Raw genomic sequence first — 23341 nt, 5'->3', positions numbered from 1 at the left:
AATGAAAATTGATACAACTGGTTTAGAAAACAATTTGGTGGGGCACCTGGGTGGGTCAGTCAGTTAATCGGCTGGCTCTTGATCTTGGCTTCTGTCATGATCTCAGCGTCGTGAGATGGAATCCGGGGTCAGTGCTGAGCGTGGAGCCTGCTTGGGATCCTCTTTCTCTCACTCTCTCTGCCCCTCTCCCTCTGTCTCTGCTCCTCCCCTGCTCACACACTCTCTTGCTCTCAAATAAATAAATCTTAAAAAAAAGAAAGAAAGAAAACACTCTGGCATTACCTAGTAAATTTGAACACTTACATTTCTTAAGACCCAACAATTCCACTTCTAGATAATCATCCTGAAAACTCTTACACACATGCATTGGGAGAAATATTTGACTGTTCATAACAACGGTGTTTGCAACAGCAAAAACTGGAGCCAACCCAATGTCCAAAAGTAGACTGGATAAATAAATTGCAGTATCTTCTTATAATGAAACACTATATAGCAGAGAAATTGCATAGCTGAATCTCAGAAACAGAATGCTGAGCGAGAAAAGCAAGATGCATGGGAAGAGTGCAGAATGATTCCTTTTTTTTTTTTTTTTTTTTTTTTTGAGATTCATTTATTTTAGTGAGAGAGAGAAAGAGAGAGTGCCTGCATACTTGAACAGGGGTAGGGGTTGGGGGGAGGGGAGGACAGAAGGAAAGAATCTCCAGCAGACTCCCCGCTGAGTGCAGAGCCCTGCATGGGGCTCAATCTCACAATCCTGAGATCATGACCTGAGCTGAAATCAAGAGTTGGCCACTTAACTGACTGAGCCACCTAGGCTCTCCCAGATTGCTTCCATTTACAAAAAGTCCAAAACTAGGCAAAACTGTACAATGTTGTGTTTAGGGATATATATATTTGTGATAAGAGAGTTATTAATATATACAGGCAACTTTTTTTTTTTTTGGTTGTCAAATGATCCTTCATTGAAATATTTCCTTTGAAATGTTTCCCCTGTAGTTCTTAACCAGCTGGGCATTCACTGCACCACTATTGATGTCCTCTACGATGTCATGAGGGTGGCGGCCATCAACATTGCAGCCAACAGACCAGGCAGTCTCTAGGATCTCTTTAATGATTCCAGAGAGTTCTCTGGCTAAGGATCAATGCTGTATATACTGGGGAATGTTGACAATCTCAGATTTGGTATTTCCACTGTGCTTAATGTTTTTCTGCTTCTTTCTGTCTCTTGATAGTTCCTTGAATGCTCTGATAATTGGGGCAGAGGCAGAAGGTACTTCTTCAATCTGGGCTGATGTGTTCTGAATAGTCAGTTCCACTGTAATCCTCAGATGCTTTCAGTTACTTGTGCCAGACTCTTTTGGAGACTGACCCAAGGGTTCAATCTCAGGGGCCAGGTCAGACATGGCATCGACTTCTCCACCAGTGTACCTTAGGTATACAACCTTGGTCTTGTTGGGGTCAAACGTAGGTGGCATGGTGGGCACAGCTGCTGTCAGAGGAACCTGCATTTGGGATGACTGAAGTGAGTTGCACCTTCACCTGCTCCAAGCTGAAAACCGAAAAAGATAATACAAAATTTAGTATGGTGGTTTCCTCTAGAGGAGAAGGCGGATATGATCATGGAGAGGCCCATGGAAGTTTTCCTGGGTAGAAGCCTTAGCAAGGGTAGTTTCAGGGAGTGGCGGGGTTAGAAGCCAGAATGGCGGGCTGAAGGACGAATTGAAGCTAACGACACGAACGACAGCTAGTGCAGTCAACTCATGGAAGAAATGTTGCTGGACGTCAGAGAAGATTAGATTCTCAGAAAGCAGGGAAATTATCACTGGCAGAACAGACTTCTTTCTCATGAGGCAGAAAGAGGGTGTGGTGAGGTGGATATGTGAGGCTGGCTTTGACTGAGCTGAATAGAGGTACAAGAATGGAACTGTAGGCTGGGAGCCTTCCTCATATAGAGGGAGGTTCAGAGTCTCTTTTCATTAGTTTTCCAAAGACTGTGTGCCCTCTTGGAGACGAGCAAACAAGATCTCCAAGCAGCTCGGCCACTGTCTGCTTTGGCTCTCATGAGGCCCCTCTGCCAGGAATTCCCACTAGTCAAAGCCTGGGAACAAGTGCGGACCAGTTGGCTTCCAGGAGCGTTCACATGTTTTACGGGCCAGCTTTCTGTTCCTTTCAGCAGAATTAATGCTTGATTGCTCTGACTGCCCACAAATGTAACTTAAAACTCCATCTCATTTCGACTTTATGGTGATGTTATAAAAGCTTCCCAGAGGAAGGGAGCACTCTTTGTAAGTTTATTCAAAGGAACGGCTAAGAAAACTCTTTAATCTGGAAACATATAAGAAAGAAATGATCAGGTTGGAAAGTCATGCATATGTATCTTGACTTTGGGGGTTCACCTGTAATTCACTGGTGACTTGCCTGGAGAGAAATCCAGAGCTGCCAATAGGCAGGGAAAGGAAATGTGTTCTAACAGCTCCAGATGAAGAGTGACAGGGATGGGAACAACCCTGAAGAGGGTCAACACACACGCAGGAGAGGTTTCACATCCTGCCAAGAAAAATTGCTGCCGTGGCAATGGCATAGGGAAGTTCCAAAATTGAAGAGGAAAATCCAGCACTCACCTTCTCCTGGTGTGAGTTTGGATCTTTCCCACCTGATGCTCCCTGAAAGAGCGAGGGAGACAAATAATTAAGAAAAAGGAGGAGATCGTCAGGTTTCTTTACCCACGGAAACCAGGCCCATTTCAAAGCAGATCAGAAAAATCGGGTTCAAAATAAGCTTGTTCCAAACCTCAGTAGACTGAGACACCTTTCTAGGGTTCCATGTCCCCCTCCTTCTGTGTTGGGGTGGCAGTTTCCAGTCGTGCTTCTTCGGAAGGTGGATGAGGTTCCATTCATTCACACATTCACTTTATTAAGGCTCCCTATCTTCAGGGAACTCTTCTAGGTGCTGAAGAAGTAACTGTGAAAAACACAACACCGGACCAAGTTAATGGTGTGTATGGTGTGATTTGAATACAGGAGTCAGGAATGCTCAGTGCATTTGTCTGTATCATCTGGGATGGGTCTGACAGCTACTTACAAACCAGCTCTCTGGAACAGGGGCTTCCTTACATTTTCCAGCTCTAATGAGTCTGCTTCATTCATCACTGCTGAGCTCCCACGGAGCCATTCCTGTCAAGCGAGCGAAGAACATACTGAAATACCCATTTGGCCACAGGCTGAGGGATGGTTTTCTCCCAATTCCTCACTCCGTGCAATGAACCTCCAGGCCACCCGTGCGCGGAAAAACTCACCACACCGCAGCCCCCTTCCCTCCCACTCTTCAGAAGGAGGACCCTCCGGCGGACCAGGGAGGGACAGCAGTCCCAGCTGGGAGCGGCCTGCAGCCCAGGGACAGCCCCCAGGGCCTTCGGGGCCCCACCTCCCACAGGTCCCCGCAGTGTCGGGCGCTGGCCGCTGCGGGGCGCTGCGGCCCCACTTTAGGAGCCGCGGGTGGGGCGGGGCCAGGGCCGGGAGAGCTGCGGGCGCGGCGAGCTCTGCCACAGGTAACCTGCGGGAGCCGGGGGCGCAGCCTGGCGAGCGGGCGGCTAGAGGCGCGGCGCTGGGCGGCGCCGAGGCCCAGGGGCCGCCGGAGCCTGCGGGAACCCGTCCCCGTCGTTTCCCCTCGCCCCCAACCCTGTCGCCGGCAGCGGTCCCTGCGGCGCGGACGTCCGGCGCGCGCGAGAAAGGTACGGTGCGACCTCGCTGGGTTCCTTCGAGACCCCTCTACATCTGAGGGCCAACGTCCCCCACTCCCGGGGGACCTCCCGGCCGGGGAGGACGGTGTCGGAGGTGGGGGCGCTGCTCCCTCGGCGCCCCCAGGTCGCAGACTGCTTGGGGGAGGACACCCAGAGGGAGCGCGTCGCCCCCTCCCCTGCGGCCTCCGGAAAGCCGGGACCGGAGGGGGGTCTTCCTGGGGCACCTCTCTGATGGGCTTTGCTTCACTTGCCTCCCTGGAGTGTAGAACTTTGGGTCGGGGTGGAGAACTTTGTCGTCTTGGCTTGTCCCCCTCCTCTTTCTCCAGTGAGCTCGGAGTTTGAAGAAAGTGGTGGTAGGGGGGCGGGGGTCACCGGGTATTTCTCCCGGATGCGGTGGCTGGGGGTCTGCGGGAGTAAAGGAGAGTCCCTGTTGGTCGCCTTGCGCTCTCCGCCGCCCCCGGGCCTGCGGGTGGACCTCATAGGGACCCGGTTCGGCTAGGACGCGCCAGCAGCCTGCCCCCCCCCCCCCCGCTTCTTACCCCTTTGAGGACTGCCAAGAGGCGCAGACCCGGGAGGGTGGGGGCTGGACTCCCGTCCCGGAGAGGTCCGCCCCGGCTGGAATTAAGCTCTGTGAAGAGTTAGCAAGAGGCATCTCCCAGGGTCGGGGCAAAGGAAGCGAGGCACGTTAGTTTGAAGGCAGACACCAGTTTACCCACACTTGTCTTGGGGATTTAAGTGCGGTGCTAACGGTAGATTTGGGGAGCGTGAGCGGAAGTGTGGAGCAGTATTTGTGACAGGAGAGGGGCTTGAATTTCATAAAGCTGGTCAAGAATGTTTTCCCTGCGACACAGTGAGATGGCTCAATGGTGGAGATCTGCTTTGGGGTTCTGAGATTGAGTCTTGATTCCACCACTTGTTAGGTGTGTGACTTTGGAAACTCCATTTCTTTTTTCTTCCCTTCCTTTCTTCCTTCCTTCTTTTAGTCAAATGAATCAGTAGGAGCGGAGAAGGAACAAAGAAATCTGTAACTGGCTGCGATCAATTAATTGTAAACACCACTGCACTTGGACCAGCCTGGAAAACCCATTTCATTAAACTTCGTTTTGAAAAATGTAAACTGGGTGTGTTATACATAATTGGATAGTATTGTGGAGATTAAATGAAATGTTGTAGGTTAAATGCTTGGCATGGTGCTCTTGAATGTTAGGCATTCTTTTTGTGAACCTGTTGGATGAGGATATTTATTCGTGTTTAGGTCATGTCTATTAGGCCAATGTCAGTGGAAAGAACTTGGCAATGAAGACAAGCACACCTGGGTCCACAGTAGTACACAGTGCACTGATTGTCCCTGAGGAGATATTTCCCACCCCTTGAAGAGCAATAGCAACCTGTTGTTGCATGTAGGAGGTGCAACCGTACATGTTTAACTTCCTTCTGCCATCCCTAGCAGGTGCTTAGCATATGGCAAATGAATTTTTTTTTTAAATTAGGGACATAAATTAAAATTGGAAGAGTTTTCTACCCTTTTGGTCATAAGTGGGGAGGGGAGAGGGTAGTTGGAGAGGGTGAAGAAGAATAAGACACCATAAAACAACTAGCTGCACATTGTTGGAAGGTAGGAACCAAGGGGGATAAAAAAATGCTCATTTAATGGGACCTCTGGCTGGCTCAGTCAGTGGAGCATGTGACTCTTGATCTCAGGGTTGTGAGTTCGAGCCCATGTTGGGTGTAGAGTTTACTTAAAAAATATACGTATAAATATATATAAATGTGTATATATATATATATAGGGGTACTTGGCTGGCTTAGTTGGAAGAACATGCAACTCTTGATCTCAGGGTTGTGCATTGGAACCCTACACTGGATAGAGACTACTTAAATAAAAACAGATATATATATATATATACGCATATATATATAATGTATATATTTATGTAAAGAGAAAAATATAATATTAAGAGAACTTTTAATTTGTTAACTCCATGTTTTTCGGTGATTGTACCAAAAATTAACCTAATTTCCCATTTAAACCTGTCACCCTTTCCAGAACCCTCTGGCTAAGCATTTACTCCCAAGTAGAGGCTGCTGGCTATTGATTCAACTCAGCTTAGAGACAGTGCATACTTTTAACTCTGGTGGCCCTACCACATAGAAATTACGGTGTCCCTATCCCTACAGTGAAATATACCTACCCAAAGTATCCAACTACACTTCCGGTGTAAAGAATAAGAATAGAACCCATACACCTAAGTACTCATCACCCGGCTGAAGAACTAGAGCATCTCCAGCACCTTGGAACCCCCCAGTATCTCTCCCCACGACATTCCAGCCCTCCTCCTGCCTGGAAGGAACTGCTGGTTAGATTTGTGTTAATTTTTTTTCCTTGCTTTTCACACATCATGTGCTACATAAAAAGGTCTGTGAAAGGGAAGTTTCCAAACAAGCGTTTTCACAATAACCTGGAGCATTCTTATTGAACTTAAAAGCAGGATATTGAGAGTGGGAGCAAACCACAAAAAAAGCTGACAGTCTCTGGGGAGTACTGGGGAGGTGGTAGTCTGTCTTTCAAGGTTTTCCCCAGGTTTCCTTGGCACAGGCTCTGCGGGTGTGTTCTGTCTGTACAGGGGAGGCTCAGTCTCTTCCAACATAGCTTGGAGGCTATAATTTTTAAAAGCTTTGCTTGAGTCCCTAAGTATGAGAAAAACAGTAATTTGTGTGCATATGTTTGAGAAGTTTTTTTAAAAATACAAATTATCCAGGGGAACATTGTGTGGGATTTGAAGGATTAAGCCGACAGAGAGCAACCTTTAAAAATGGTTTTAACCCAAATTCTTCTTTTCCTGGTTATTACGTTTGCGTTTTGGAAATGTTTTAAGTGACTTTTGCAGGGTCACACAGCTCTCCTTGGAGAATCTTGCATAACTTTGTCACTTCTTGATTAAGGCAAAAGATTCCTAAACTTGGTTCATGGCTCCCTTAGTATCTTAGTAATTTTTTCACAGTGCCTGTAGTTTTAAGTAGTTCGTCCCAGTTGGGTTCCAACAACCTATTAAGTATTAATGTCCTAACAACATAGAAGCTATTTAAAAAAAAAATTGGGGCACCTGAGTGACTCAGTCGTTGGGTGTCTGCCTTTGGTTCAGGTCATGATCCCAGGGTCGTGGGATCCAGCCCTGCATCAATCGCCCGGGAGCATACTTTCCTTCTCCAACACCCCCTGCCTGTGTTCCTGCTCCTGCTAGCTCTCTCTCTGTCAAATAAGTAAATAAAATCGTAAAAAAAAATTACACATAAGCTGGGAGAAAAAATATTGTTATATCATTCTTTTTTTTTTTTTTTTTTTTTTTTAAAGATTTTATTTATTTATTTGACAGAGAGAGAGAGAGATCACAAGTAGGCAGAGAGGCAGGCAGAGAGAGAGGGGGAAGCAGGCTCCCTGCTGAGCAGAGAGTCCGATGCGGGGCTCGATCCCAGGACCCTGAGATCATGACCCGAGCCGAAGGCAGAGGCTTTAACCCACTGAGCCACCCAGGCGCCCCATGTTATATCATTCTTAAATAACCCCAATCACAAGCAGTATGTGTGTGCCTGTACTAATTCCTAAATCTTGGGAATAGATTGGGAAGCACCGCTCTCATTTCCTGTTCCACATTAACTTCTCTGTAGTACTTGCTTTCTATCACGGCACCCACTGAAAACCCAGGTTTTGCAAAGATGTGTACGATGTCATCGATTGGAGCATAAAGTAACCTGACATTGCAACTGAATTCTGGTTGGTAGGTTCAGCATTTTCCAACATGCTGAATACACTGTTTCCCTCAAAACTTTGAAATATCCTGAAGTTGCCCTTGTGAATTTGCTGCAGTCTCCAGAGTGCCTTGGTGCTCAGTTTGGGCATTGTTGATTTAAGGTAAAACCTTCTTCTGGGGAGAGAGCAGTTATTAAAGAAGGGGTCAGTCTGCCTGGAGTAGCCCCAGGTTAAGCTACTGTGTGGAGTGGGCTAAATATTGGTTTTTCCTCCACATAAGATGGGATGGGTCATTAAAAGGATTAAACTAGATAATGTACACAAAAGCATCTCTAAAGGGCCTGGAATATAACAGTCTCAAGAAATGATGCTCTTTTATGATTGTTAAATAGTACTAAATAGCCCCGTAATAGGTACATATATCATAGTCCCTATTTAAGAATAGCCAGTGGCGGGGGTGGGGAGGGGGGAAGCCAGTCAGGGCTTAAAATCTCAATCCTAGCAAATAAATTATGAAGTAGTTGGTTCACAATATAAAATGCCTTATCGTTTTTCAAACAGCGAGTTCTGGTGTGCCATTGTGGTACGTTTTGACTTGCTGACCCATGTTTGGAACGTTCATTTTCATCTGCCAACATGTGCCCAGGTTTGAGGAGAAAGTCGTAACTGATTGGAGGGAGAAGGCCTGAACTTGAATCAGTAGATTTCTGATTTCAGGAGGGAAGTACTTTGTCTTAGGTCTTGGGAAGTTTGGACCTGGGTTTGTAGGGCCCAGGGCAGGCTGCCCCCAAATGGCGTCAAGATTGTTTCCAGTTAAGAGTAATAGAGGGGCGCCTGGGTGGCTCAGTGGGTTAAGCCTCTGCCTTTGGCTCAGGTCATGGTCTCAGGGTCCTGGGATCGAGCCCCGCATCGGACACTCTGCTCGGTGGGGAACCTGCTTCCTACTCTCTCTCTGCCTGCTTCTCTGCCTACTTGTGATTTCAGTCTGTCAAATAAATAAATAAAATCTTAAAAAAAAAAAAAAGAGTAATAGAAACCCAACAGATGCAGCAAAGGTGCTCAGCTTTCCCATAACTGCCTAAATTTACAACTGGAAAGGTCAGACTGCAACAGGAAGAGAAGTATTAACAGAGAGGTCCCCTTTAGAAACTCATCTGCATAACAGAACATCGTGTTTTTCCAAACATCTCCTTTTACCTTCTGGCTCAAGGATTTTCTTCCCTTTGGCCCCTACCTTTTTCCTTAGCTCCTATAAGCTTCAGATTGCCTTGAGTCCCTGTCTTTGGAATCTCTTGTCAGTGTGGATTCCCCCTAAGTATGCCTATTACATTTTATTTTCTCCTGTTAACCTGTCTCTTTGTCAATTTGATTTGAAGTCCAGCTAGAAGGAACACAGGGCAGAGGAAGTTCTTCCTCCCTGGCCTGTTAGAACCCTGCAGATATTTTGAGTAGGGTTTAATTTTTACATGTGCTTACAGCATAGAGAGGCAGATAATCTTTCCAGATGAAAAAGTTTTATTAAACTTATTAGCATCCCATACTAATTCCTGTCCATTAGTAAGTGGTACTTACTAATCCTCCAAGGAAAGGCTGACTTGAATAAAGATGTCACACATGGCTGTCATGGTGTCTTTCAGGAAAGATACCTTTACTCCCGTCTCTGTTCATTTTTCAGACCCTAAACCTAAGTTAGAAGCTGGTAATACTTTGACAATCTGTGAGAATACATTCAATAGTGATATTTATAGTATATAAATATATAGTATACCAATAGTGATATTTATAGTGTAGTTTTTTTATTTTTATGGTTGCTCGTTTCTGTCATTTATCGGTGAGCAACCTGTACAGAACCGTAGGTGATGATGCTTCCAAGTTGACATAAATACTACTGGATACAATTTTTATTTGCTTTGATTCCTTTTTTTTTTAAAGTCAGCTCCATGCCCAATGTGGAGCTTGAACTCAGGACCCTGAGGTCAAGAGTTGCATACTCTGCCGACTGAGCAAGACAGGCGCCCCTAGTTCCTAAGGTTGAGGGCTTTTAATTTCTTTATAAAATTTGGGGGATGTATGTGTGTGGGAGAAACTATTTTGATTCTTCTTAACTAATTGTTCTTTTTTTTTTTTTTTTCCATTTGATGCCTGATGTGGGAAACAAAGGCAAAAGAAAAAAATTAAATTTCCTTACTACTTCCAGCCCATTGACAAGTCCTTAAAACTGGCAGAGTGACCTCCCACTGGGAGCTCAGCTACCTGGATGTTGACATTTTGCTAAGGGAAAGGTGATCTTAGCCCGACCCCCCCAGGATCCTGTGAATCTACCTTAAACACATAGAAATTCCTTTGGAAGCTCCCTTTATCTCTTACATTCTCCCCTTCCCCCGAGATACATCTTAAGAATCATCCTTCAAGCATCTGGCCCACTGATACACATCTGAAGGGTCTCAGGACTGAGGGTTTACTAACAATAATAAATGATCTTCCCGAACAATGGCTGGCCCCCTCAGGTCCTAGAAACCTTCTTTCCAAAATACCTTGGAGGTTTGTTCTGTCCCTAACTCCTTGCCAACCTGAAAGTATGTAATTGCCACCCTCACAATCCCAGTGCAGCTCTTTCTGCCCGTGGGTCCAAGCTCCCGTGCTTTTATAAAATCACCTTTTTGCACCAAAGATGTCTCAAGAATTCTTTCTTGGCTATTGGCTCCAGACCCCAACAACACTCTAAAAACCACATCAATGCCCATATACTTGTCAGCATCATTTTCATTTAACAGACTTTCTCTCTCTCTCTCTCTCTTTTTTTTTTTTTTTAAAGAAGGGATGTCTAGGTGGCTCAGTTGGTTAAGCATCTGATTCTTGATTTCAGCTCTGGTCCTGAGATTGAGCCCTACATAGGGCTCCATGCTCAGTGGGGAGTCTGCTTCAGATTCTTTCTCTCCCTCTGCCCTTCTCCTCCCACCATGTGTGCGCTCTCTCTCTCTCAAATAAATAATTTTTTTTAATAAAAAAAGAAATAAGATTTTCAAATCTTTCCCTGGGTTGGTTTGATTATATTTAACACTCAATATCTTAAGGTTTTAGGGTACAAAGTAGAAAACTACATTATGGATAATAAAACTAATTAGAATGAATTGTTTTTCCTTTTGTTGTCTGTTACTCTTTTACTGAAAAGAAAATGGAGGGGCGCCTGGCTGGCCCATTGTATAGAGCCTGCAACTCGATCTCAGTGTTGTGAGTTTGAGCCCCACTTTAGGTATAGAGATTACTTAAAAAAATTAAAAGAAGATTGAAAATTAGCATCTATTTAGCTATTAGAATTCAGTGTTCTGGGGCGCCTGGGTGGCTCAGTGGGTTAAAGCCTTTGCCTTCAGCTCAGGTCGTGATCCCAGGGTCCTGGGATTGAGCCCCGAATTGGGCTCTCTGCTCGGCAGGGAACCTGCTTCCTCCTCTCTCTGCCTGCCTCTCTGCCTGCTTGTGATCTCTCTCTGTCAAATAAATAAATAAAATCTTAAAAAAAAAAAAAAGAATTCAGTGTTCTTGGGATATGCTTGACATTAGTATTCTTATGAAAAACTAGGAAAGGGCATATAAAGATTAAAACATTTAATTTAAATTTGGGTGCTCGTTGGTAGCTGAATGGACTGAATTCTTACATGACTGACTTGTTCTTGGTATAAGAATGGAGATTATGGGAAATATTTCTACCCATGATGGTAAAAAAGATTCTTTTTTTAAAAACTGAATTTAGTGGACCGAACAGTAAATAGTAACCAAGAATGGAGAAGTAGCCCAAAGTAAACTAATCTTAAGTGCTAAACAGGAACAAGCAAGACCTTTTGTTTTTGTTTTTATAAAGGACACCTGCTTTAATAAATCTTCCTAAAATGAATAGATACAATACAATAAGGTTGGGTTTTTTTTTGATTTTGTTTTACAGTTATCAAGTAGATGAAAAATGAATATAGAACTTAGTTTTATTGAGGTTGTGACCTTTTCCACATTAGCTTTAGGAATCTTCTCTCATATCATCTGGCTGGGTTAAGTGAGCAGCAGGAGATGGATGAGCAGATCCTGGGACCTTGGAGAGGGTGGGAGAACATTGATGGACATCAGGAAATTGGGGATAGTCCTGGCCACCAACTCACTGTGGAGCTCTAGACACTGATTTTCTCAGCCTCAGTTTTTTCTTCACCAAATAAGGGGACCAGACCAAAATACTTCTTTTTTTAAAAATTAAAATCTTATTTATTTATTCAACAGAGAGAGAGAGAGAGCACATGCAGGGGGAGCAGCAGGCAGAGGGAGAGGGAGAAGCAGGCCCCCTGCTGAGCAGGGAGCCTGATGTGGGGCTTGATCCCAGGACCCTGGGATCATGACTTGAGCTGAAGGCAGACACTTAACAGACTGAGCCACCCAGGCGCCCCCCAACATACTTCTTGGAAAATGCGCAGTTCTGTGAAATTATACGTATTCACAATGGCAACGCTGTTTTCCCATAATTTTAGAGAGAGAAGTCTTCAAGTTGACCTGATGGTTTGTGGAACAAAGGGAACTATAGAGATTGTTAACTTGATGTAACCTGATGATTTCCTTTCAGTATGAACATCAGTAGCTTCCTGTGTGGTGTCTTTTTTTTTTTTTTTTTTAAAGATCTTATTTACTTATTTGAGAGAGAGACTGAGAAAAAAAGAGAGAGAGAGAGAGAGCATGAGCAGGGCAGAGGGTGAGGGACAAGCAGGCTCTCTGCTGAGCAGGGAGCCCAATATGGGACTCCATCCCAGGACCATGACCTGAGCCGAAGGCAGATGCTTAAGGGACTGAGCCACCCAGGTGCCCAGGGTGTGGTGTCTTTTAAGACGTCTGTGTATTCACATTCTACAGTATAAACCAAGAGTGCCATGTTATTCTAAAAGTTGCTTCCAAGTTCAAAAAAAAATCATATTCTTATTTCAGTGAGTTAGAATATTCAGTTTCTTTCTTTCTTTTTTTTTTCCTGCATTTTATTCTAATTCTAGGAAAGTCCCACGGGACTCTGATATACAAGGAAATTTCCTCTAGATGTAGTGAGTTTTAGAAGGACTGGGATGTTCCCTCTTGCATCTTTATGGGAACTGTAAAGACTCCTTGCAATGAGCATATATTATGTTTACAATCAGAAAAATAGGGGCACCTGGTGGCTCAGTCAGTTAAGCATTAGACTCTTGATCTTAGCTCAGGTCTTGATCTCAGGGTCATGAATTCCAGCCCCTTGTTGGGCTCCATGTTGAGTGTGGAGCCTACATAAAAAAACAAAATAAATAAATCAGGTAAAAATCTTTAAAAATTGGGGTACCTGGGTGGCTTAGTGGGTTAAGCCTCTGCCTACGGCTCAGGTCATGATCTTAGGGTCTTGGGATTGAGCTCCACGTTGGGCTCTCTGCTCAGCAGGGAGCCTGCTTCCCCCTCTGTCTCTCTGCCTGCCTCTCTGCCTACTTGTGGTCTCTCTGTCAAATAAATAAATAAAATCTTTAAAAAAAAAAAGATTTTATTTATTTATTTGATAGAGATCACAAGTAGGCAGAGTGAGAGGGAGAAGCAGGCTTCCCGCCAAGCAGAGAGCCCAGTGTGGGGCTCTATCCCAGGACCCTGAGATCATGATCTGAGCCGAAGGCAGAGGCTTAACCCACTGAGCCATCCAGGTGCCCCAATAAATAAAATCTTAAAAAAAAAAAAAAAAGTCTTTAAAAACTATGGGGCACCTGGGTGGCTCAGTCAGTTAAGCATCTGCTTTCAGCTCAGGTCATGATCTTGGGGTCCTGGGACTGAACCCTGCTTTGGGCTCCCTGCGTAGTGGGGAACATGCTTCTCCCTCTGCCTCTGCCACTCCCTCCTCCTTATGCATGCACTGTCTCTCAAATAAATAAATAAATAAAATCTTTTAAAAAATATATGTATTTAATAAAAGGTGAAATGTGATGACAGGGATAGACCTATTTTATCATGCTTATATGATAGTGATTTTTTATTTTTTAATGTAAGATCTATGTCCAAGGTAGGGCTTGAACTCACAACCTGGAGATCAAGAGTCACATGCTCTACTGATTGAGTCAGCCAGGCCCCCCATAATAGTGATTGGAATTTATTATTAAGGATAAAAAAATAAACCAAACCATAAACAATCAACTTGGAAATTTTCAGTTCAGGTTTTTCACAAAACAAAGTTATTTATTTTTCTCTGGCAGAGATAACATGTTGCACGTCAGTTTTAAAACGTTTATTTATTTGTTTGTTTGTTTATTTATTTAACAGAGAGAGAGAGAGAGAGAGATCACAAGTAGGCAGAGAGGCAGGCAGAGAGAGAGGGGGAAGCAGGCTCCCTGCTGAGCAGAGAGCCCGATTCGGGACTCGATCCCAGTACCCTGAGATCATGACCTGGTCCGAAGGCAGAGGCTTAACTCACTGAGCCACCCAGGTGCCCCAAAACTTATTTTTAAGCTAGAAAATGCCACGTTAACTGTAAGTCCCAGCATGAAATTCTGAGTTCAGCCCAACTTAGGCAGAATGCTGAGATGCACTATAATTTATGTTTTAGTTGTATTTTAGTTATATTTGATATTACACCGTATATAAATATTGGAGAGTAGATAGCTTGAGTGGGTATGTATGGATGCATTTGCGTATCCTAGATATACCCTGTGTGGACAGCTGCCCATAGTTAAGAGTCATGGTCTTCCCAGTTGATCTTACTGGGTTTGTTGCCTGGCTTGCCACCTATTGGCTGTAAAAATTTTCACAATTTGCTTAACCTTTAAGGATTTTATTTATTCATTTGAGAGAGAGAGAGAGAATACGAGCAGGGGGAGGGGCAGAGGGAGCAGGGAGCCGGATGTGGGGCTCAGTCCCAGGACCTGGAGATCATGACCTGAGCCAAAGGCAGATGTTTAACCATCTGAGCCACCCAGGCGCCCCTTTACTTAACCTTTTTATGCCTCTGTTTAACTATGAAATGAGGATTTGAAAAGTTTTGAAACCATATTGTGATGGTGCTCACATAAATCTATGTATGTGATAAAATTCATGGAACTACACACACACACACACATACACAGAGTGCATGGAAAAAGTGAAATTAAAATAAGCTCTATACATTAGTTAATAGAACTATACCAATCCAATTTCTTTGTGGTTATGTAAAGTCATCATTGGTAGATAGGGTACACAGGAACTCTGTAATTTTTTTTATTGTGATAAAATATACATAATATAAAATTTACCATTTTAATAATTTTTTAAAGTAACCTCTACCCCCAACATGGGGCTTGAACTCATGGCCCCAAGATCAAGAGTCATAGGCTTTATTTATTTATTTATTTTTAAAAAGATTTTATTTATTTATTTGACAGAGGGAGAGATCACAAGTAGGCAGAGCAGTAGGCCGAGAGAGGAGGGGAAGGAGGCTCTCTGCTAAGCAGAGAGCCCTATGCAGGGCTTGATCCCAGGACCCCAAGACCATGACCTGGGCTGAAGGCAGAGGCCTAACCCACTGAGCCACCCAGGCACCCCGAGTCATAGGCTTTATTGACTGAACCAGCCAGGCACCCCATCCATTTTAATAATTTTTAAGTGTGCTGTTTAGTGACATTAATTACATTCACAGTGTTGTGTACAATCATCAGCCGTATTAATCTCCAGGACTTTTTCAACATCTGAAACTGCAGCTCTGTATACATTAAACAATAATTCTTCATTCTCCCTCTCCCTGCCATGCCCCAGGCCCTGGTAACCTCTCTTCTACTTTCTGTCTCTGTGAATTTCACTATTCTAGATACCTCATATAGGTGGAATCATACAGTATTTGTTCTTTTTTGATTGATTTATTTCATTTAATATCTTTGAGGTTCATGTATTATTTTTACAACTTTATACGAGGCCAATATTATATCAAAATAAAGTTTAAAAATAAAAAAATCCCATTGATGGAATCCCAGCACTGGACTGTCTCAAGCACAAAGGTTAGGGATAGTGTAGAATGGCCAGAAAAGCTGAGGAGTGACACTCCCTTTCTTTCACTTCTCCAATTCCTAGACAGAGGGGACAAGATGCAAGAAGCAGAAATGTTCTCTCTTGTATAGGCAAGTGTCTGCATTATTTTCTAGTGAGTTCTTATACCAAGCTGAGGGGCTGCTGTCCAATCTCTCACTAAAACGGGAATTCTTTTTTTTTCTTTTTTTTTTTTTCAAGATTTTATTTATTTATCTGACAGAGGGAGACACAGTGAGAGAGGGAATACAATCAGGGGGAGTGAGAGAGGGAGAAACAGGCTTCCTGCTGAGCAGGGATTCCCAACGTGGGCCTCCATCCCAGGACCCTGGGATCATGACCTGAGCTGAAGGCAGACACTTAATGACTGAGCCACCCAGGTGCCCCTAAAATAGTAATTCTTAACCTGGAGTTTGTCCACGGGCTACGGATGCCTTGAGCTCCCTGAATTTATGTATAAGTATTTAAATGAATGTTCACATGTATATTTGAGAAGAAAGACGTTCCATCGCTTTCATCAGATTCTCCAATGGTTCCCTAACCCAAAAATGGTTAATGAGCAATATAAGAAAATATTGTTTACAGAGATGTAGCCACCCCATAATGGGCTCTTTCACTTGGGTATCGAGGCCCCTTTTAGTTTTCTGGCGTATCATTCCCCCAGAAGGTTCCTTTCTGCTCAAACCTGGAATAAGCCTGAACAGTTCTTTACCCTTAGAGCCTCTGGCCATTCACTTGTGTCCTCTAACCTCCAGGGTTAACCCATTCCTAAGGGGCTAGAGGAACCCTAGGGTGAACTACTTTGGAGTGCCCAGTAGGGGACTTGTGGAATTTGTCTTATGCAGGACCCAGCCTCACAACTGCCAAATCTCTCCCAACCTTCCTTAGGCTCTTGAAAATACAAAGGAAAAACTCATGAAGTGCTACAAAATGACTGAAATTCAGTAAATTCTGCCTTGGGGAATATAAATTTAAAGATTGTCTTCTGGTTTACACTTTATGTTTTAAATGTATTATAAATATATCGTAAAATGCCTTCTACCTTGTGTAGTATCCAGTGATTTAGGGAGCTATTGAATTGACATATTGTTGTAAGAGATGTTGAATATTAGAATTTATTCAGACTAGTTTGTAGCTCCTATGGATGGATTGCATAAATGGCAAAGATTGTAATTTGCAAGTTTTTCGTATACATACGACTCCTCAGTATTTGAATTTATCTCAGAAACCCTTTAATGAATCATATTTATTGACTTTTTTATCCAACTCAAATATATTCTCTTATGGTAGGCTAATAAGTTCTCTAATAACCATCTCCAAATGTTAGTGGCTCGATCCAGTAAAAGTTTATTTCTAGCTCATACAGAGTCCAGATCGGTTATGCCTGGTTGGGCGGTTCTCTTGGTTAGCTCTCCTTCATGTGACTCAGCGATGAAGGCTCCTTCCATCTTGTGACGCCACCATCTTCAACATGTAGTCTTCAATGTCACTTTAAGCGGGAAGACAGTTTGGAAAGGTCTACTAGATTAACTACCTCCACCCGCAAATGAAACACATCACTTCTGCTAATATCCTATTGGCTAGAATGAGTCACGTAGCCCCACCTAGATTTAAGGAAGCTGGGAAATGTATTCCCTGCCTGGCAATTGTTTATTAGCGATAATTGTTTACTTTGAAAGGGGAATGGAACTCTTTGGTGGATGAGTAGCCATCTTTTCTACAAATATGCCAGTCTTTTTACCAGTTCAGTGTAACTGCCTTCATATAATTTATCTCTTACTTTCCAAACATCTATATATATGTAGTATGTCTTTATAGTGTAAGGTGTGGATGAAACCTCCATACAGGAAGTGATTGTATCATAATTGCCATGTGAATAAATAAAAATGGGAATCAGCCATCTAGAGTCATATATTTATTAGGGAACAAAGCATATTTGATTTACTCAAGTCATCCAACCATGTAGAGAACTGTACATTTGAGAAAGACGGAACAGAGGGAGATTAGCAAAGAACAAGAATATGCATGTTTTATTGGCTTCATGAATGTTATCGTAACAGTTTAAAACTACTTCAAGCTGCTGGCAATAAAGTGTGAAACTCTTTTCCTTTTCAAAAAAAGTAGTCTTTGCCATGGAATGTATTACACAATCACAAACGTATGTGTCACTTTTACTTATTTGCTACTAAGGGAATCCTACAACTTCAGTAGGATTTGGACCTATTTGTCTTTTTTGCCTGAAGTAAATTTGTGCCGGGGGCGGGACACCATTTGGCTATGTCAGCACCTAACAGCTACAAATGGAACATATTGAGCGATTAAATGTAAGACCTAATGAAAGATCACATTACCCACGTGGAATCATGGAGAAAATGTCCCCCAACCTTAGTGGTATACACTAACTATAGTAATGCTTCACTTATCCATTACTAGTTCAGATCGGACTTTTCTACCTAAAGAAACCATCCAAATTAATATTTACCACTTTTAAGTCCTATTTTTTAATTTTAATTTTTTAAAAGATTTTATTTATTTATTTGACACAGAGAGAACACAAGTAGGGGGAGTAGCAGGCAGAGGGGGAGGGAAGCGGAGGGAGAGGGAGAACCAGACTCCCTTGCTGAGCAGGGAGACCGACATGGGGCTCGATCCCAGGATCCTGAGATCATGATCTGAGCCAAGGCAGATGCCCAACCCACTGAGCCAGCGAGGCGCCCCAGTCCTAGTTTTTTAAAAAGTTACATACATTTTATGGTGCCTATGTTAGAATTAAAGGTGCCCCAGACCAAAGGTCAACAAATTATAGCCGTGGACCAAATGTAGCCCACTGCCTCATTTTGTAAAGTTTTAGGAGAGCTTTAGTAGAACTTTGAGTCGAACTCATTCATTTATGTACTATCTTTGGCCACTCTCACACCACACTGGCAGAGTTGCGTAGTTATCACAGAGACCACCTGGTCCACAACACCTAATATATTTCCTGTCTATTCCTTTACAGAGGTTGGTTAACCCCTCACTGGACTTACAATTAGTATGACTTACTTTGAGAGTAATTCTGTTCCTATTTAGAACTCACTTAATCTCTCTGGCCTATAGTTTTCTCACCGTCGGAGTGGGAATAATAAGATCTACCTAATGAAGTAGTTAAAGAAAGTAGTTTTGGGATGCCTGGGTGGCTCAGTGGGTTGGGCGTCTGCTTTCGGCTCAGGTGGTGATCTCAGGGTCCTGGGATCTAGTCCCGTGTTGGGCTCCTTGCTGGGGTGGGGAGCCTACTTCTGCCTCTGCCTGTTCTGACTGTTGCTCCCCCAACCTGTGCTCTCTCTCTCTGACATAAATAAATAAAATCTCTTAAAAAATAGATAAAAAAGAAAGTAGTTTCTAAATAAAATCACCTCAGGCAGGTCACTAAGGTTATCTTCTAGTTAGCTATCTGCTTACCTGTCTTCCAGATAGCTTCCTTAGACCAGTCCTTTTTGAACCTATCATGCTGAGAATCATCTGGGAAATCTACTACAATTCAGAGATTACCACCCTGAGTCCTTTAGATGCTGATTCGGTACAACTCGTGAGGTGCATATTTCACAAGCACCCTGGATTCTGATGTGGGTGGCCTGGACTTGACGGAACTCAGGCCCTTGTGGCAACTTGTCCTTTGGTCGCTAGAAATAGTTTCTCGGGCAGCTCTAGCTAGATATGTTTCCTGTCTCACCCAGAATTGAAGCGTCGCCTGCTTAATGGGAGAGCTTGCAACCAAAAGGAGAATGCCCGGCGGGTATTAATCATTGGCATTCTGAACACGTGCTGAGAGACCCAGTCAGTGGGCTTGCCCTATAAAATCAAATCATTCACTGCCTGACCTCACCTATAGAGCCATCTGCCGCTTTGCTTCCAAATAGAAATAATGATAGAGAAGTTGGCACGGGGCCTTTAGTGAATGTGACTGGCTTATACTGGAGCTCACTATGCCTCTTGATGCTAAGAGAGAAGAAATTAACACTAACATTAGCATGATGGCCCTGGGTTAGCTTTCTCTTTTAAAAATCAAGATAAAATTGGCGCCTGGGTGGCTCAGTTGTCAAGCGTCTGCCTTGGGCTCAAGTCGTGATCCCAGGGTCCTAGGATCCAGCCCCCATCTTGGGCTCCCTGCTCAGCGGGAAGCCGCTTCTCCCTCTCCCATTCCCCCTGCTTGTGTTCCCTCTCTCACTCTGTCTCTCTCTGTCAAATAAATAAATAAAATCTTCAAAGAAACCCCCACCAAAACCCCACAGTTCTAAAAAAGAAAAAAAAAATCAAGTCAGAGTTAATAGCAAAAGGAGTTACCATTAGAGGAAGAACCTAAGTCCTGGTGCTTTAGAAGCTCTTTAAGAACGGATGCTTATTTAATTGTTTATAATTTCCTTAATCTCCAGAACGTATTATCCTGGGTTGGGGATACCTAATGAATGGCTTGCTCACTGAAGCCTTTGTTTCCCTCCATTGTTATTCAAAAACTTAGTAAAGAGCTGCAGAACCAGTCATGAATAGCACCCAAATCCCCTGGCCCCTGTTGGGTTTTTATACAGAGAAAAGTAAGACCCCACCAAAAGGCCCCAGAATCAAAAAAACAAAAAATAAAAACTTGAGGGAAGAGTCAAAAAACCCCACACCTTTATTACTTAATATGAGTGGAACTATGTTGCTGCTTTCAGAATCACTGCGTTAAAGCTAAGAATCAGGTGCCTTTAAACATTTTTTCATTTTTGCTACCCGGCTGAAATAAAGTATGGGTGTTTGATTGGGTATAAGCCAGGGTATTTTGTACTTTGAAATGTAAGTAAAGTGAACACTTTATCATTCAATGAAGAATTTCCAGCTAATTAGATATCTTCCTGCTGGGAGACATCTAGGGAAATTGATTTCAAAGACGTGCTAATAGGGATTAAAAAAAAAATCCTATGTAAGATTATTAAAGGATTCCTTTAAATAATGAGTTCCCTTAGACCAAGGATATTTAACATATGATTAGAATTACTAAAATTCAAAATATGCCCTCTCTTCAGGAGCCCATCCTTGCCAGGAGGTAGGAACACTACTGAGGAACACATTCTTGAAAGGTTGCAAATGAAACAGCCATCTTTTATTGTCACTAACCTGATGACTCTAGATTATTCCCATTCCCCCCTCCAAAAAATGTACAGGTCTAATTTATCTCTAGATACTAGAGTTTCTTTCTTTTTGATTACTAAAGCTTTAACGTAAAGGCCATTTTGAAGAAAATAAAGCTTTTGTCTTTATTTTTTAAAAGTAAACTCTACCTCCACCATGAGGCTGATTGCAAGAGTCAGTGCTCTACCAACTGAGCTAGCCAGGAGCCTCAGAAAATAAAGCTTACATCTTTAAAAACTAGTTATTATTTTGATATATCAGGTAGTAATTGTCTTAATGTTCAGTGCATTTCCTTTTTTAAAATTTTAAATCCCAAATTCACTAAAATTAGTGAATATACATATATCTTGCTTTGATACTTAAAGACTCAAAAATATTAATGCTGCGCTTATAATTGACCGGTTGTGTTAAAAGTGACCATGTTTTTTGTGCATCTAAAAGTAGAATGTAAAATATTGTCTAAGGTTTTGCCGCAGGAATTATGTGCAGTCTCTTACTATGTTTCTTTGTCCCCAGCCTTTGGAATTCCCTTACTGTCAGGGACATTAACTTTGAATGTAAAAGAATAAATCTTAAAGACTTTTATTATTTGCTCTGAATTTACTAGCCAATTAAGTTGGTTGGAAGTTAACATCTCAGTTATATCAGGTGTTCTTTTTTTAATGTTAGCATGACATCATTATTTTATTATTACTAGGTATTCTTAAAATATTTATTTATTTATTTATTTATTTATTTATTTATTTATATTATTTATTGACACAGAGAGAGAGAGCATGAGCAGGGGAGCAACAGGCAGAGGGAAAGGGAGAAGCAGACTCCTCACTGAGCAGGGAGCCCAATGTGAGACTCGATCCTAGGACTCCAGGATCATGACCTGAGCTGAAGGCCAATGCCCAACCAACCGAGCCATGCAGACGTCCATTACTTAATACTTTTTAAAATTTATTTATTTATTATTTTTTAAATTTTTTTTTAAAAGATTTTTATTTATTTATTTGACAGACAGAGATCACAAGTAGGCAGAGAGACAGGCAGAGAGAGGAGGAAGCAGGCTCCCTGCTCCCTGTCATGATCTCAGGATCATGACCCGAGCCGAAGGCAGAGGCTTTAACCCACTGAGCCACCCAGGCGCCCCACTTTTTTTAATTTTTAAAAAGAGTTTATTTTCTAAAACATTTTATTTACTTATTTATTTATTTGAGAGAGTGTGCACAAACGGGCATGCATGCCAGTAGGGGGCGCAGAGTGGGAGGGAGAGGGAGAGAACCTCAAGCTGACTCTGTACTGAGTGTGGAGCCCACTACAGGACTTGATCCCATGTCACTGAAATTATGACCTTTGCCGAAATCATGAGCTGAGCCAAAACCAAGGGCCCCACACTCAACCGACCAAGCCACCCAGGTGCTCCTTAAGATTTTATTTTTAAGTGATCTGTACACCCACTGTGCGGTCATACTTAACAACCCTGAGATCAAGAGTTGCGTGCTCAACTGACTGAGCCAGCCACGCTCCCCTTAAATTTTTAAATTGAAGTATGGTTGACATATATTAGGTTCAGGTATAGAACAGTGATTTGAGAATTCTGTACGTTGCAAATGACTCACCATGGCAGGTAGAGTTACCGTGTGTCACCACACGCAGTTATTACAGTGTTATTGGCTATATTCCCCTATGCTTTACTTTTCTTCCCGTGACGTACTTATTTTATACCTGGAAGCTTGTACCTCTTACTCCCCTTCACCCACAGACCCCCCCTCCACCAGTTTGTTCTGTGTACGAGTCTGTTCCTGCCTTTTTTTTTGTTTGTCCTAAGGTGTACTTCCTGTTAGTATTAATGAAAGCTGTGTGTAAAGTGAAGGGAAAACATATTCCTCACATCAGTAAGCAGTAGAAGCCATGTAATAATACCTGATGGATTCTGTATGAAAAAAGCAGTGTCAGAGGCTACCAGGGTATTTCAGTGAGGGGGGAAATGTTACGTTACAGTACTACATGTAGAAGGAAAGAGCACGTGTTTATTGTAACCTAATGAGGTATCATCAATCCACAGAAGCATTGCCTCAGCCCCACAGGATAGGGTAAATGGCATCCATTAAGTTTGAGTGTACTATTGCCCTAAGATCAGGACACAAACTCTTTTAACAATATTCTCAGCAAACCCTAATTTCTCTGCCTGAAAAATAAGAAATAAATTTGAAGGTCAGAGACTCTCTTTCGGCCTCCTTATTTATTTGTCTTTTTCTTTTTGATTAGCATTCAGTAATGTAGCTTCAAACCCCAGGCCCCCACATTCAAACCTGGCTGAATTACCTCTTTTGTGGACAATAAAGATGCCCTTTAGGGGACGTCTGTTTCATGGGAGACTGGCAGGCTTGAAAGGGAGGAGCGCACACCGGGCTGCCAGGAAGGCCTGGGCTCTAGTTTCAGGTCTGACAGCAGTCTTTGTGCCCTCTGCCAAGTCACTTTCCTGCTTCTGGGGCTTTTCTTTTCTTTTCTTTCAGAAAAGTGACCATAGGCCTGATGTTTCAGATGGATCCTCATTGACTAGTCCCCTGATGCCATGGATTTTAAGTCACGGAAACACTGTTTTAGCTTAACAAATTGTTATAGGGCAAATACTCTTAGGTAAGGGTCAGACAGTCTGGTCAGGAAACAGAACTCTTCCAGTCACCCCAGAAGCCTCTCCT

At 42.9% G+C, this 23341-nt stretch overlaps 1 pseudogene across 1 annotated transcript; it reads right to left on the bottom strand.

Moving 5' to 3' along the window:
- Positions 1-999: 999 nt before the first annotated feature.
- LOC308344297 (large ribosomal subunit protein uL11-like) lies at positions 1000-1475 on the bottom strand (annotated as a pseudogene). The gene has a single exon. The product of its transcript is annotated as a large ribosomal subunit protein uL11-like (transcript).
- Positions 1476-23341: the final 21866 nt, after the last annotated feature.

The sequence above is a fragment of the Martes martes genome (assembly GCF_963455335.1).
Source record: "Martes martes genome assembly, chromosome: 6".
Lineage (NCBI taxonomy): Eukaryota > Metazoa > Chordata > Mammalia > Carnivora > Mustelidae > Martes > Martes martes.
Note: the sequence above shows the minus strand (reverse complement) of the source record. Positions and strands in the feature narration are given on the sequence as shown.